This window comes from Puma concolor, chromosome B3, assembly GCF_028749965.1.
Source record: "Puma concolor isolate L17-30 chromosome B3, mPumCon1.1.hap2, whole genome shotgun sequence".
In the NCBI taxonomy this organism is placed as follows: domain Eukaryota; kingdom Metazoa; phylum Chordata; class Mammalia; order Carnivora; family Felidae; genus Puma; species Puma concolor.
The window spans coordinates 206814-219748 of record NC_141672.1 but is presented as its reverse complement, the minus strand read 5'-3'; the positions used below and the strand labels follow the sequence as shown (position 1 = coordinate 219748).

General features: G+C 43.4%; 1 pseudogene; it reads right to left on the bottom strand.

Moving 5' to 3' along the window:
• Positions 1-9000: 9000 nt before the first annotated feature.
• LOC147579582 (disintegrin and metalloproteinase domain-containing protein 21-like) lies at positions 9001-9743 on the bottom strand (annotated as a pseudogene).
• Positions 9744-12935: the final 3192 nt, after the last annotated feature.

Sequence of the window (12935 nt, the reverse complement as noted above, 5' to 3'; positions counted from 1 at the left end):
GAACCTTGGACAGGAGCCAGCACTGCCCAAAGTGCAAACAACAAGAGGGGTGCCCTCAGGGTGACCTGGCCCTCTGACAGCCTCATGCCCCTGCTCAGGGGCATCTGCCAGTGAGAATGGATAAATGGAAGATCCTCAGAAAAGCCAGGTCTAGATCATCTGACAGAACGGAGGGCTGTGCCAGGTGGCTAGAACCCTGCACCTGGGGGCCACCTGTGGGGTTAGGTATAAGTCCCAGGGTGTGGCATTGGGTGACCCTGCACATCAGTTCAGCTGGGGTGGGTGTGGGAGAGGCAGGTGGGCCATGGTCAACAGTGCTCACATGGACATGGGTAGGGACTTGGACCCAGGGACATGGCTCTGTTCAACACATTCCATATTTCCTCAAACTAGTGAATATGGGATATGCAGTTTTAACACCCTGAACTTCTCTAACAATTCCATGTTCTGTGGTACTGCTGGGTCACTTTCTATGAATACTTTTCCTCATTATGGAGACCAATGCTTCATACTTCCTTGGGATGTGGAGGTGGACATTGCCAATTTGACCTTTATAGGTGATGAAAAAAATTGCTTTGTAATTTTCTGTGTCTTATTCTGGTTGGCTATTAGTTTGCAAGCCATTTTATCATTTTGGTTTTTGCTTTGAAGCTTCCTCTGAGTTTACTGAGTATTCTGTGTCATGATTGGGGAAGTACAAGGTTGTATTTTAGTATTTTCTTGTTCCAGCTGGGGAGAACAGAAACTACTGCTTACCACGTGTGAGCCCCAGGATCTTTTTCCCTCTAATCCTTTATTGTGATTCTTTCCTGGCTTCTGGCAGTCTCCTCCTATGCATGTGGGGTTCCCTCCTCAGCTGGAGACACAAAGGGGCTGTCTGCTGGTGCCCAACTTGAGAGGAAGAGTGAATGTCCCCAATAGTTTTAAAATGCCTGCCTTCCTTTTACACAAAAACCAGATAGGGATACCATAACACACCTAAAAACTACATGGGCAAAAATCTCCTTGACCTTGGTCTTGGAAATAATGTTTTGGATATGACTCCCAATGCACAGTCAATGAAGACAAAAATCAGTGAGTGAGAACACATCAAACTAAAAATCTCCTGCTTAGGAAAAGAAACATTCACCAAAGAAAAAGACATTTTACTGGGATGGAAAAAAATTGTAAAACATGTGTGATATGAGGTTAATATCCAAAATTTAAAAAAAAGCTCATACAGCTCAATATTATAACAAGCAACCCAATTAAAAAAAATGGGGGAGTAGAGGACTTGAAAGGGCATGTTTCCAAAGTCCATGTACAAACGTCCAGCAAGTGCATTAAAAGGTGCTTAACATCACTCATCACCAGAGACATGCAAATCAAAGCCACAATCCCATAACACTTCACACCTGTTATTATGGCTGTTACCATCAGACAAGAGATAACAAATGCTTGTGAGCATGTGGGAATAAGCAAACCTGGTACACTGTCCCTAGGAATGTAAACTGATGAGGTTACTACTGAAAACAGTATGGAGAGTTCTCAAAAAATGAAAAACAAAAGTATGGTTGTGCCCAGCGATCCCTTTTCTGAGTGATATACACAGAGGATGAAGTCACTATATCAGAGATATTGTGCACCCCATGTTCATTTCAGCATTATTCTCCATAGCTGAGATACTGAAAAAACCTAACTGCTCATCAAGGGATTAATAAAGAAGATGTGAGATTAGATAGATGGATGGATGGATACAGATAGATAGATAAATAGATGATAGATTTCATCCATATAAAAGTTAATCGTGCCATTTGTGACTACATGGATGAAGCTTGAAGACATTATGCTAAGTTAAATAAGTCAGACAGAGAAAGACACATTCTGTATGATCACACTTACATGTGGAGTCTAGAAACATCAAATTCACAGAAACAGAGTGTGCAATGGTGGGTTCCAGGGACTGAGGGGCAGGGAAAATGGGGGTGGTGGAATTGCTGAGTGTGTCCAAACTTCCAGTTAGAAGATAGACAAAAAGCTTCCATGGATCTATTGTACAGTAAGATGACAATAATTAATATACATAATGTATATTGAAAGTTGCTTTATGTTCTTACCATAATTAGCTGAAGAATGTATTGACTAACTTCAACTTGGTAAACATTTTGCATTATATACATGTATCAAGGCATCATATTGTACAACTTAAACTTACATAATGTTATATGTTGATTATATCTCCATAAAGCTGGGGCCAAAAAACAAGGTATTCTTAGAAGACATTCCTATACTATACATTTGGCTAGCAATAATTTAACTACACATGGACATGACTGAAAATCATACAATATATGATATTAACCCTAAAGATGTTTTATGCACAGAGAAGATTTCATACAAGTGTGCATGTGTCTGTGTTGCTGGGAATAATTTCATGTGATTCTGTACACCCATAGAAACAACAACCATAACAACAGGTGTTAGGACGCTGTTATGACATGCTAATGCCATGACTGTGTTAAAGAATGTAATGCCTGAAATGGTTCCTGGATTTGCCATTATATTATGGATTTAGCCAGACGAAGGAACTCACTTCAGCACATAGACAAACTACGTAATTGCAAAGACTTGGGGGTGATAATTAGAATTTCATACCCCACATCATCCTCAATCATCACAGAAGAGGACAAGGAATATATGAGGATTAGGGGAACAGATACAGAACATGAAAACATGGACACAAAAGTCCTTCAGGAAAAATCCGCCTGGAAACTGGCCTGGAACGTCCAGAATCATTGTCCTTGGCCCTTAATGAGATTCACAATGTTCCAAATAGCAGGCAGGGACTGACCCGCTTTGCAATAGTATTTTAGAAAGGAATCCTTAACCCTTTCATTACTGATTGAGTGAATTTTATGATAACTTATATGACCAAGTTGATGCCATGCATATCCATGTCCAAGAACTAACTGGTACACTTGGGTCATATCATCCACAGACAATAAGAACATGGCCTCTGCCACTGACAAGCCTTGCCACCCTTTCTACAGAATACTGGAAGCTCATCAGGTCTTCAGAGAGCACCCAGTGCCACCTGAAGAGAGCTGGGAAGGACCTTATGACGAACTGGTAACCAACTACACTGCCATCAGAATTAGGGAAAGATGCCTCTGGATTCACACAAGCTGCACAAAATAGTAACACAAAATGCCATCGTCAAGACCCTTGATGGCCATCCCCATGACAACCATAGGTAAGGATTCCTAGAGCCAATTCCCAGGCTCTGGAAGCACATGGCATCACATAGTAGGTCACGGATCAAAAAACTGCTCTTCCACCCAGTTTCATTTTCCGGCTCTTTCCTGTCAGGAAAAAAAAAAAAAAAAACTTTTTAAAATGGAGTCTACCCTTTCCCTACTATTTTAAGACTGTCTACGTTTCCTTCTCTCCCTCTGACCCTCTACGACTGTCTTTCAGACTGCATCTGTCCCATTCACCTGTGTAGTTATCTCAGCAGGTCAGACACAGACCCCTACACCAGTTTTCCAAGTCCCGGCTACAGTAAATAATCAGTCTGATTGTCAATTGTTTTGACATCAGGATAGCAAGTAAGCCCCTGAAGTAATGTTTTTTCCTGCCAATGCAAGCAGGTGAATGCACCATGTGGATGGAAATGGAAGGGTGCTGTATCCACAACCAGAACTGCAATGTCACTCTGCTTTTCCTTCCACTGCATTGATTGGGACCACAACTTTGATGGAAGCTTCAGGATGGTCCTTTGCTCAGGTGAATTGTTGGGAGAGAATACTTCCCTTTGCATGAAGACAAGCATGGTGATGTGTTCTCTCTTGGTGACATAGCAAGGCAACCTGGTGCCAGATGGCCAATAGGTGCTCCAGAATAACCCCCCTGGCACAAACACTTTCCACATAACAAAATGTTTCATTGGAACTCAGACCACCCCTGCATGAACTGACATAGCTCAGCCACTTCCAGGTAAGTCTGCCTAACAGCACAAGTCATGTGAAAGTAGACTGAAAATCTGGAGTAGCTCAATCAGGTGACAAAACCCACCTTATAGCTGCTGAAGGGCTGCAGGCATCCCATGTGTCACATACTTGCAGTAATTCATGAGAATTGACCAGTGATAGTGGGCCTCAATTGCCAGAGAAGGGGGAATTCATGACAGGCTCCACATGAGCTGGTCAGGCTAACATCTTGGCACTGTTTGGGCTGTTAGGAATTCTGAAGACAGCAGGTTAGAGATGTACTGGCTGAGAGCAGACTGTGGCTGGGACTCCTTGGTCATTGATGCTGAATGGGACATACTGGCTAGCTCAGTCATGGCAAAGTCTCCTCTGTAGCCCTTTAGATACCCTCAACTACCTAGATAGTTTTGGGAATGTGAGCCATCTTATGAGCATCTGGGCATTTACATTTCAGTATTTAACTGTAAAGTGCCACCTGTTAGGAGGGGGCTTTAATGCTTGTAAAATGGGTGGGCTGAAAGGAGAAATGGTGTGTTTAATGACCCCCTCCTTCAGTAAATTTTGAATTATGGACTGCAATAACTCAGTCCTCTATTGCACACAATATTGGTGTATATGTCCTGAGTTAATCGGGTGTGGGTGGTGCAATTTGCAGTCCTAAAATCTCCTTATATGTAACTCCCCCCAGGAAGGCCAGGCACTGGGTTTGTTCCCACTGGCCTTGATGGCATATGAAGTCATCCACACCATTAGGAAGACAGTGTAGGGTCAAAGGGGCCACCATTGATAAAAGAGATTCAGTAAAGATTCTTCCAATGGTGACATCTAAGGAATATTGAGACACTTCTATTATCCCTCCCTTTATACTTTGTAAGATAAAGGGCACCACACTTGTAATTGGAGCGGTTCCTGGGAAGCACTGTACCTTGACTTCAGGGTCAATGAGAGAAATAAAGTGTCTATATCTGTGTCTTACAGGGTAATTACAGAAGTATACAGGCAGCTGTCCCCTGAAGAAGGACATACACCATGGACCTTCAGGTCCCTAGGCAGGGCCTTGGCATCTTCCCACCCACTTGGATCCCAGCTCACCCTACCAGGGCTGTCATGACCAGAGAAGTGATGGCACCCACCCAAAGGGTAGGTACAGCAGTCTCTTGAAGATCGCAAATGTCTGAGCAAAGGTTTCTGACTTGTGTTTGGGCTGTCATGAGATTAAGTCATTAAGGACCCCTCTTCTCAGAGCTGTGCATAAAGAGAAGTGTGGGCATCATATCTAGGTCAAGAGAGCTGAGTTGAAGTGCCACCCTTTGAATGGGGCACATAAGAGTCCCCCAGTCTCCATATGCCGAATGGACACTCCTATGGGCTCCTATCTGTGGAGGTGGTGAGCCCATCAGCATTTGCAGCAAAGAAGTCTTGGGCTTCTTGAAAATTCTCGTTTTCACATCTGACTATGGCATGCATGCTAATGTCTTCTATACTAAAGCTGGTATTTCCATGAATTGTATTGCCACAAGGATTGAAATCAGAGTGGTCCTTCATGAAGAACTCCTTAGATTCTGTTGTCAAGTGGCTCTCCTCCAGGTTGGAAATGGACAAGGGATCGTGGGCACATGACATAAGGCAAAAACAAAAACAAAAACAAAAACAAAACACCCATTGAATTGTACCCATTGTATCTTAGAGTTGGATTGAGTCACCTGGGCTTGACCTCTCCCAGTGGGCCTGTGCTGTCATGCCACAAAAATCCATGCCCTGGGACTCAGAGCTTCTTTCTTCCTACCTCTGTGGGCTCTGGGGCCCTAGGAAGCCTCTTCCTCAGAACCTTCCCCTTTTTCCCTGGTGTGTGTCTCCTGACCTGTGCCTTGGTGTGCTTGCCATGGCCTTTTGAAACAGTGAAATGTCTGTGGGCTTCTCTAGGTTGTCTCTAAGTAAACAGGACGTTCATACCTTGAGTTTTTCAGTGAATGATGAATTTAGGGGTCTTGGTCCAATCCAGCCAGCTTTAGCATGTCAAGTGCTGTAAGCAACAGCTTGGAGAAAATGACAAAGGCCTGCAAGAGCCAATCAATGTCCTCGTCTCCCTCCCTTTGGACAAATTATTCCAGCAAACCTTGCACTTCCATGATGGTATAGTGCCTGTTACCATTTCTGTCTTTCACGCTGGTCCTTGGACATGTTGTTGTAGTGGATCATGACAGGGAAGACCTGATATAGACTTTAGCTCTTCCCAGACACGTGTGCTGAGGCCTCCCACACTGGGGTGACCCACTCAACACTTGTCAAATAGGGAGCCATTGTCAATAGCAGCGAGGAATACAGCCAGTAGGGGGGTACATCTCAGACCAACTGAGATGTGGCGGTGAGGAACTAGTGAGCCCTTCTTAGCTCTAACACATTGTAGGAGGGCTCCACCTAGGCTGCCAATCCCATACTTGGGGCAAATGTATTGGGGCACCCCAGGTGTTGTACCGAATTAAGAACATGTAGACTGTGATCTGCTGAAGGAAGAAGAAAGAGCCACTTGCTCAGGGGTTGACAGGGGGCTCCCTAGGAATCCCTGCTCCTGCTGGGTACATGACATGTGTGGGGCCCTTCTGACTGAAGGTGGGGTTTCAGTACACCCACAACAAAGGAAATGGAGAAACAGGATTTATGACTTAAGAGCCCAGAACAAGGGGGCACAAGGACCCAGAAAAGTGCAGCCCTCGATCGCACATTCCCAGTGATCAGGACATAGACATCATGGTAGCAAGTACCTGATTACTTAGGAGTGGATGGGGCTGAAGTCCCGAACTTTTCACAGGCTCACCTCTGTGTGTTTATTCTAGAAGGCTCTTAGAAAACCAAAGTTGGAATCCTAAGCAGATTCTTATCTAAGGTTAAACTCACTGAAGTAGCCAAAAGAAAGAGAGCAGGGATTCACATTCACTGGCTCCCTCTGGATGCCAGAGTCATCCATAGGTACTTGTGCCTACCTTTCTGATTCATTTCATTGGGTGCTCCTTTAATCCTCATGGTCTCAGTCTCTCACATTTGGAAACTTGCTCTCCAGGGAGGCACAGCTTGTGCTAAGTGGAACCTAATCTCCATCCTCTTCCCTCACAGCCCACAGACACCCCAGTGTGGGAGAGGCGCTTTGGGAGGGTTGTAGCCCACCATTACCCTGACCCCACGTTGGGACTGGAGGAAGACAGATTACCTGGAGAATGAGAAAATGTTCAGTGCGCAAGAGCACAGTTTTGGAGAAAACTCATGAATGTGTCCATAAAGGAGCTTGTGGCAACTTCTCTTAATTCTGGAACTAGACACTTCAGTTCAAGACACACCTGCTGACTCGGGCCCTCGGCACAGAGTCTCAGGCCCAATTTGGGCTCTTGCATGCTTAGAAATATATGTAGAGGGCACAACCACGCAGTTTTCAAGTTTTATTTCAGAGTGCTGGTCAGTGACCCATGAGATACCTGGTGTCAGAGTTGGGATGTGCTGGGTACCCCTGTGTCTTCTGCGGAGCCCCGGAACATGGATGTCAGCTATGTGGCCTCATTACTGTATTTTCACAGATGTGCCAGGTGCATTGCCTATAGTTGTTCAGGGGTCTGGTGCCTGAATTATGGATTGTCTTCACCAACAATCACTTCCTGAACTTTCTCAGTGTTGATAATTCTGAAATTTGTGGCAATACCAAAGAGGATTGCAGCTATATGGCATAAATGTGACCAAAAACCACTCTGAGATATACCACGGATTCATGACTTTGCCTGACTGACTGAAGTCTTCTTGGAGGGGTCTGCTGTCTGTGCTCCCACCAGTGCCTCGTCCAGTGCACCATGGGGGATCCCAGCCTACGTGACAATGGCGGTTCCTTTTATTGTCGCACATCCCCCTGTGACTGCATTTCTGTGGGATACAGTCATAATTCAGCTGAGCCACACTTCCAGTGCAGTAGGTGTCCTGTCAGAACTTTCCAGGAACACAGGGGGTACCAGTTCTCACATTACCAATCTCAGTTGTTCCTGTGCTACGATGTGAATCCAGCCTCAAACACCAGACCCCTGAGATCTCAGACGGATGGAATCCAACATGCTCTTGCAGCTGAGGGAGATATGTGACATTCCTACATGGCAGCCTTCCACATGGCACGTCTGTGTGGGAACAGGGTTCAGCATTGAATTCCCCGGGGTGTTCTGCAGTGTCCATATCGGCTGCCTTTGTGATTTATGGTATAGCAGACATCTTCACCTTTCCCAGAATTTCTGCCAAAGATTCTTGGCAGTGCATAGTGCGGTAAGTGCAGTTCCCATGATAGCAGCATCCCTCTTCAGTGCATGGGGTTCCATCTTGCATATGGAAGTCATCAGGGTACGCCAAGGACACCCCACGTCAGGACTCTGGAAGATCACATATATTTTGGATTGGTCTGCCGAGTGTCCCAGCATGGGAATAGATGCAGTTTGTACAGCATTTGTCTGTATTACATTTGCTTCCAGGGGTTAAGATACAATCACTTTTATAGCAGGGATTGCTGTAGCACTGCTTGAAGGAGCCACAGTCTCACTACTCACGTGGGTCAGCTAAGTAGTTACCAAAACGATTGTTGGTCAGGCTTTTATTTCAATGCACATTTCGGTGTGGAGCATGCACTTGCCTGTTCCACAATTTATTATGTGCTGCATATGAATGAAGGAATAGTTGTGGAAAGCTTCCGTTATACCAGGGAATCGGGTATAATGCAGTTGGACCTTTTTTGGCAAGCATATTCATCAGTGTAAACCCAGAAAGCAATATTTCTTGCAATCTTATGTGTTGCTCTGACAAAAATAATTAATGTCTGCATAAATAAGCTAGTATAATGGCATATTACCATTCATAGATGGCATATAGAATATACAACTGGAATGAAATTAAGTTCATGGGATACATCTGAAATCACAATTAAGGATGAATGTGGTTTAAGAATTTGAAAATTCTTTGATACATAATATTGGGGGGGGAGAAGGACTTTCATGCAACACATATTTACCCATGTTTATGGATCTCTCTCATTAAAAATGATCATGAAGCCAATATAGTCACTGACATCAATACCATGAAGCATTGAGTCAATTAAGCTAACTAGCCTTATTAGGAATTGGGCACTTTTTGACACATGGTTGAACACACTATACATTGTTTTGAAACTGAGAACAAGTCCTTTCAAAATTCTGTGATGGGATGAATACAACCTCCTAGAGATCCTGGGGACTGCACTGGCATTTGCTTGAGGAACAGGGGTTCCCTATCCTCCTTATATCCCAGGTTATAAGTAGGTCTCTTTGCCCTTTTGTCTGCCACTATTTGAGAAACAACGTGTTCAAACTTTGGGAATCGCTGAGGGGTCTGATTTCATAGGCAAGATCATCCAACTTCATGATACCTTCAAGACCCCCATAGTACATGTCTATGGTGACCATGGAAAGAGGAATCTCTTCCAAGTAGCCGAGGTAGTAACAGTCTGGAGGCATGGAGGCATCAGCAGATGTCTGGGCCAAAAGAGTTTCTTGTGCCACATGTGGATAATGTGTCTCTTGTCCCCAAAACACAGGCTATAGGACAGCCAGCCAGGCAGCTGAATGCTCTTGCTGTGGTGCAGCTTCTTCTTGGGAATTATCACCTCAGAGATGTAGCACCTGAGGGATGGCCTTGAGAACCCTGGAGATGAGCCAGCACTGCCCAGAGTGCAAACCACAAGAGGGGTGCCCTCAGGGTGACCTGGCCCTCTGCCAGCCTCATGCCCCTGCTCAGGGACATCTGCCAGTGAGAATAGATAAATGGAGGATCCTCAGGAAAGCCAGGTCTAGATCATCTGACAGAACAGAGGGCTGCTTCAGAACCCTGCACCTGGGGGCCACCTGTGGGCTTAGATATAAGTCCCAGGGTGTGGCATTGGATGACCCTGCTCATCAGTTCAGCTGGGGTGGATGTGGGAGAGGCAGGTGGGCCATGGTCAACAGTGCTCACATGGACATGGGTAGGGACTTGGACCCAGAGACATGGCTCTATTCAACACATTCCATCTTTCCTCCAGCTACTTGGATATGGGATATGCAATTATAACACCCTGAACTTCTCTACCAATTCCATGTCCTGTGGTACTGCTGAGTCACTTTCTAAGGATGACTACTTTTCCTCATTATGGAGACCACTGCTTCCTACTTCCTTGTGATGTGGAGGTAAACATTTTCAATTGTAGCTTTATAGGTGATGAAAAAAACCTCTTTGTAGTTTTATGTGTCTTATTCTGATTGGCTATTATTTTGCAAGCCATTTGATCCTTTTGGTTTTTGCTTTTAAGATTCTTCTGTGTTTACTGTGGAAAACATTTCCCAGTATTCCATGTAATGATTGGTGAAGTACAACGTTGTATTTTAGTTTTTTCTTATGCTATCTGGTGATAACAAAAAGTACTGCTGACCATGTGTGTGCCCCAGGGGTTTTCCCCTCTAATCCCTTATGGTGGGTGGTTCTTTCCTGTCCTCTGGCAGTCTCCTCCCATGTGTGTTTGGTTCCCTCCTCAGCTGGAGATGCAGGGGAGTTGAGGTAACTTTGGCAGCTTGCACCATGGAGTCTGCCCACAATCAAAAGGTGGTATTTACCATGGCACTCCCTTGTTTGATTAAGTACCATATACTCTTTTAAAGTCCCCTGGGTCATGGAAAAACCTCAGAGTTGGCTTTTGGACAGGAGTCTTCATTCTCCCAGTGGCTGGCCTCCTGAATTAATCTCAACTTACTTTCCCAACAAAACTGAAACTTTGAACATTGACATTTCCAGCAACATGCAACTAAATTTGGGTTTTGAATACAATAAAACAGAGAGTGAATTGGCATATTACAGGGGCTGGCATGGAGGTACAATGAGGAGTAGATCTCAAGGGGTATGATTTTCTGTTATGCAAGATGAGTAAGGTCTAGAGGACTCTCCGCAATGATATACCTGTAATTAACAATACTTTACGGTTAAAATTTTGTGAGAAGGATGTATCTCATGTTCAGTGAGCTCTTACATCAATACAAAAGTGGAAGACATGAGTTTTGTTTCTCATACAACAGTATGCTGAACTGCATGGGCACACTGTCTCCTGATAATGTGAACATAGTTTTAAAATAAACTTACATACTTTGGGGTTTTTTGGTTGCAAAATGTATATATATTTATTTGAGATATTAAATTTTATACTATTTTCCAACTTAATTCTTTTTTATTTTAACATTTAACATGGTCTAAGTATTTTCATATAATCTATTTTCTTTTTATATACTTCAATTCAGAAACCTTAAAAGCCTTTAATAAAATCTCTTACAATAAAATATTTTCTTTTCCTTTCCCAGTATGCTTTTGACATATGTGAAAGAAACTGCTTTTACCTTCTTCTTCGGGATTAATAACGTTTGGTTACAACATAATGAGTTCACTACTAGCTGCCATTCTGTACATCTGGCTCCTTGAGCATTTCTTTTATTTATTTTTTTTGAAAAATTTTAATGTTTGTTTGTTTATTTATTTATTTATTTATTTATTTATTTATTATATGTAATTTATTGTCAAATTGGCTTCTTTTTTAATTATGAACTTTATTGTCAAATTGGTTTCCACACAACACCCAGTGCTCATCCCAACAGGTGGTCTTCTCAATGCCCATCACCTACTTTCCCCTCTCCCCTACACCCCCATCAGCCCTCAGTTTGTTCCCAGTATTTAAGAGTCTCTTATGGTTTGCCTCCTTCCCTCACTGTAACTTTTTTTTCCTCCTTCTCCTCCCCCCTGGTCTTCTGTAAAGTTTCTCAGAATCCACATATGAGAGAAAACGTATGGTATCTGTCTTCCTCTGCCTGACTTATTTCACTTAGCATAACGCTCATCAGTTCCATCCATGTTCCTACAAATGACCAGATTTCATTCTTTCTTATTGCCAAGTAGTATTCCATTGTATGTATAAACCACATCTTCTTTATTCATTCGTCAGTTGATGGACATTTAGGCTCTTTCCATAATTTGGCTATTGTTGAGAGTGCTGCTATAAACATTGGGGTACAAGTGCCCCTATGCATCAGCACTCCTACATCCCTTGGGTAAATTCCTAGCAGTGCTATTGCTGGGTCATAGGGTAGATCTCTTTAATTTTTTGAGGAACCTCCACACTGTTTTCCAGAGCGGTTGCAACAATTTGCATTCCTACCAACAATGCAAGAGGGTTTCTGTTTTTCCACATCCTCTCCAGAATCTATAAACTCCTGATTTGTTCATTTTAGCCACTCTGACTTGTATGAGGTGCTATCTCAGTGTAGTTTTTATTTGTATTTCCCTGATGAGGAGTGGCATTGAGCTTCTTTTCACGTGCCTGTTGACCATCTAGATTCCTTCTTTAGAGAAGTGTCTATTCATGATTTCTGCCCATTTCTTCACTGGATTATTTGTTTTCCAGGTGTGGAGTTTGGTGAATTCTTTATAGATTTTAGATACTAGCTCTTTATCCGATATGTTATTTGCAAAACTTTTTTCCCATTCCGTTGGTGGCCTTTTAGTTTTGTTGATTGGTTCCTTTGCAGTGCAGAAGCTTTTTATCTTTTTTTTCAATATATGAAATTTATTGTCAAATTGGTTTCCATACAACACCCAGTGCTCATCCCAAAAAGTGCCCTCCGCAATACCCATCACCCACCTCCCCTCCCTCCCACCCCCCATCAACCCTCAGTTTGTTCTCAGTTTTTAAGAGTCTCTTATGCTTTGACTCTCTCCCACTCTAACCTCTTTTTCTTTCCTTCCCCTCCCTCATGGGTTTCTGTTAAGTTTCTCAGGATCCACATAAGAGTGAAAACATATGGTATCTGTCTTTCTCTGTATGGCTTATTTCACTTAGCATCAAACTCTCCAGTTCCATCCACGTTGCTACAAAGGGCCATATTTCGTTCTTTCTCATTGCCA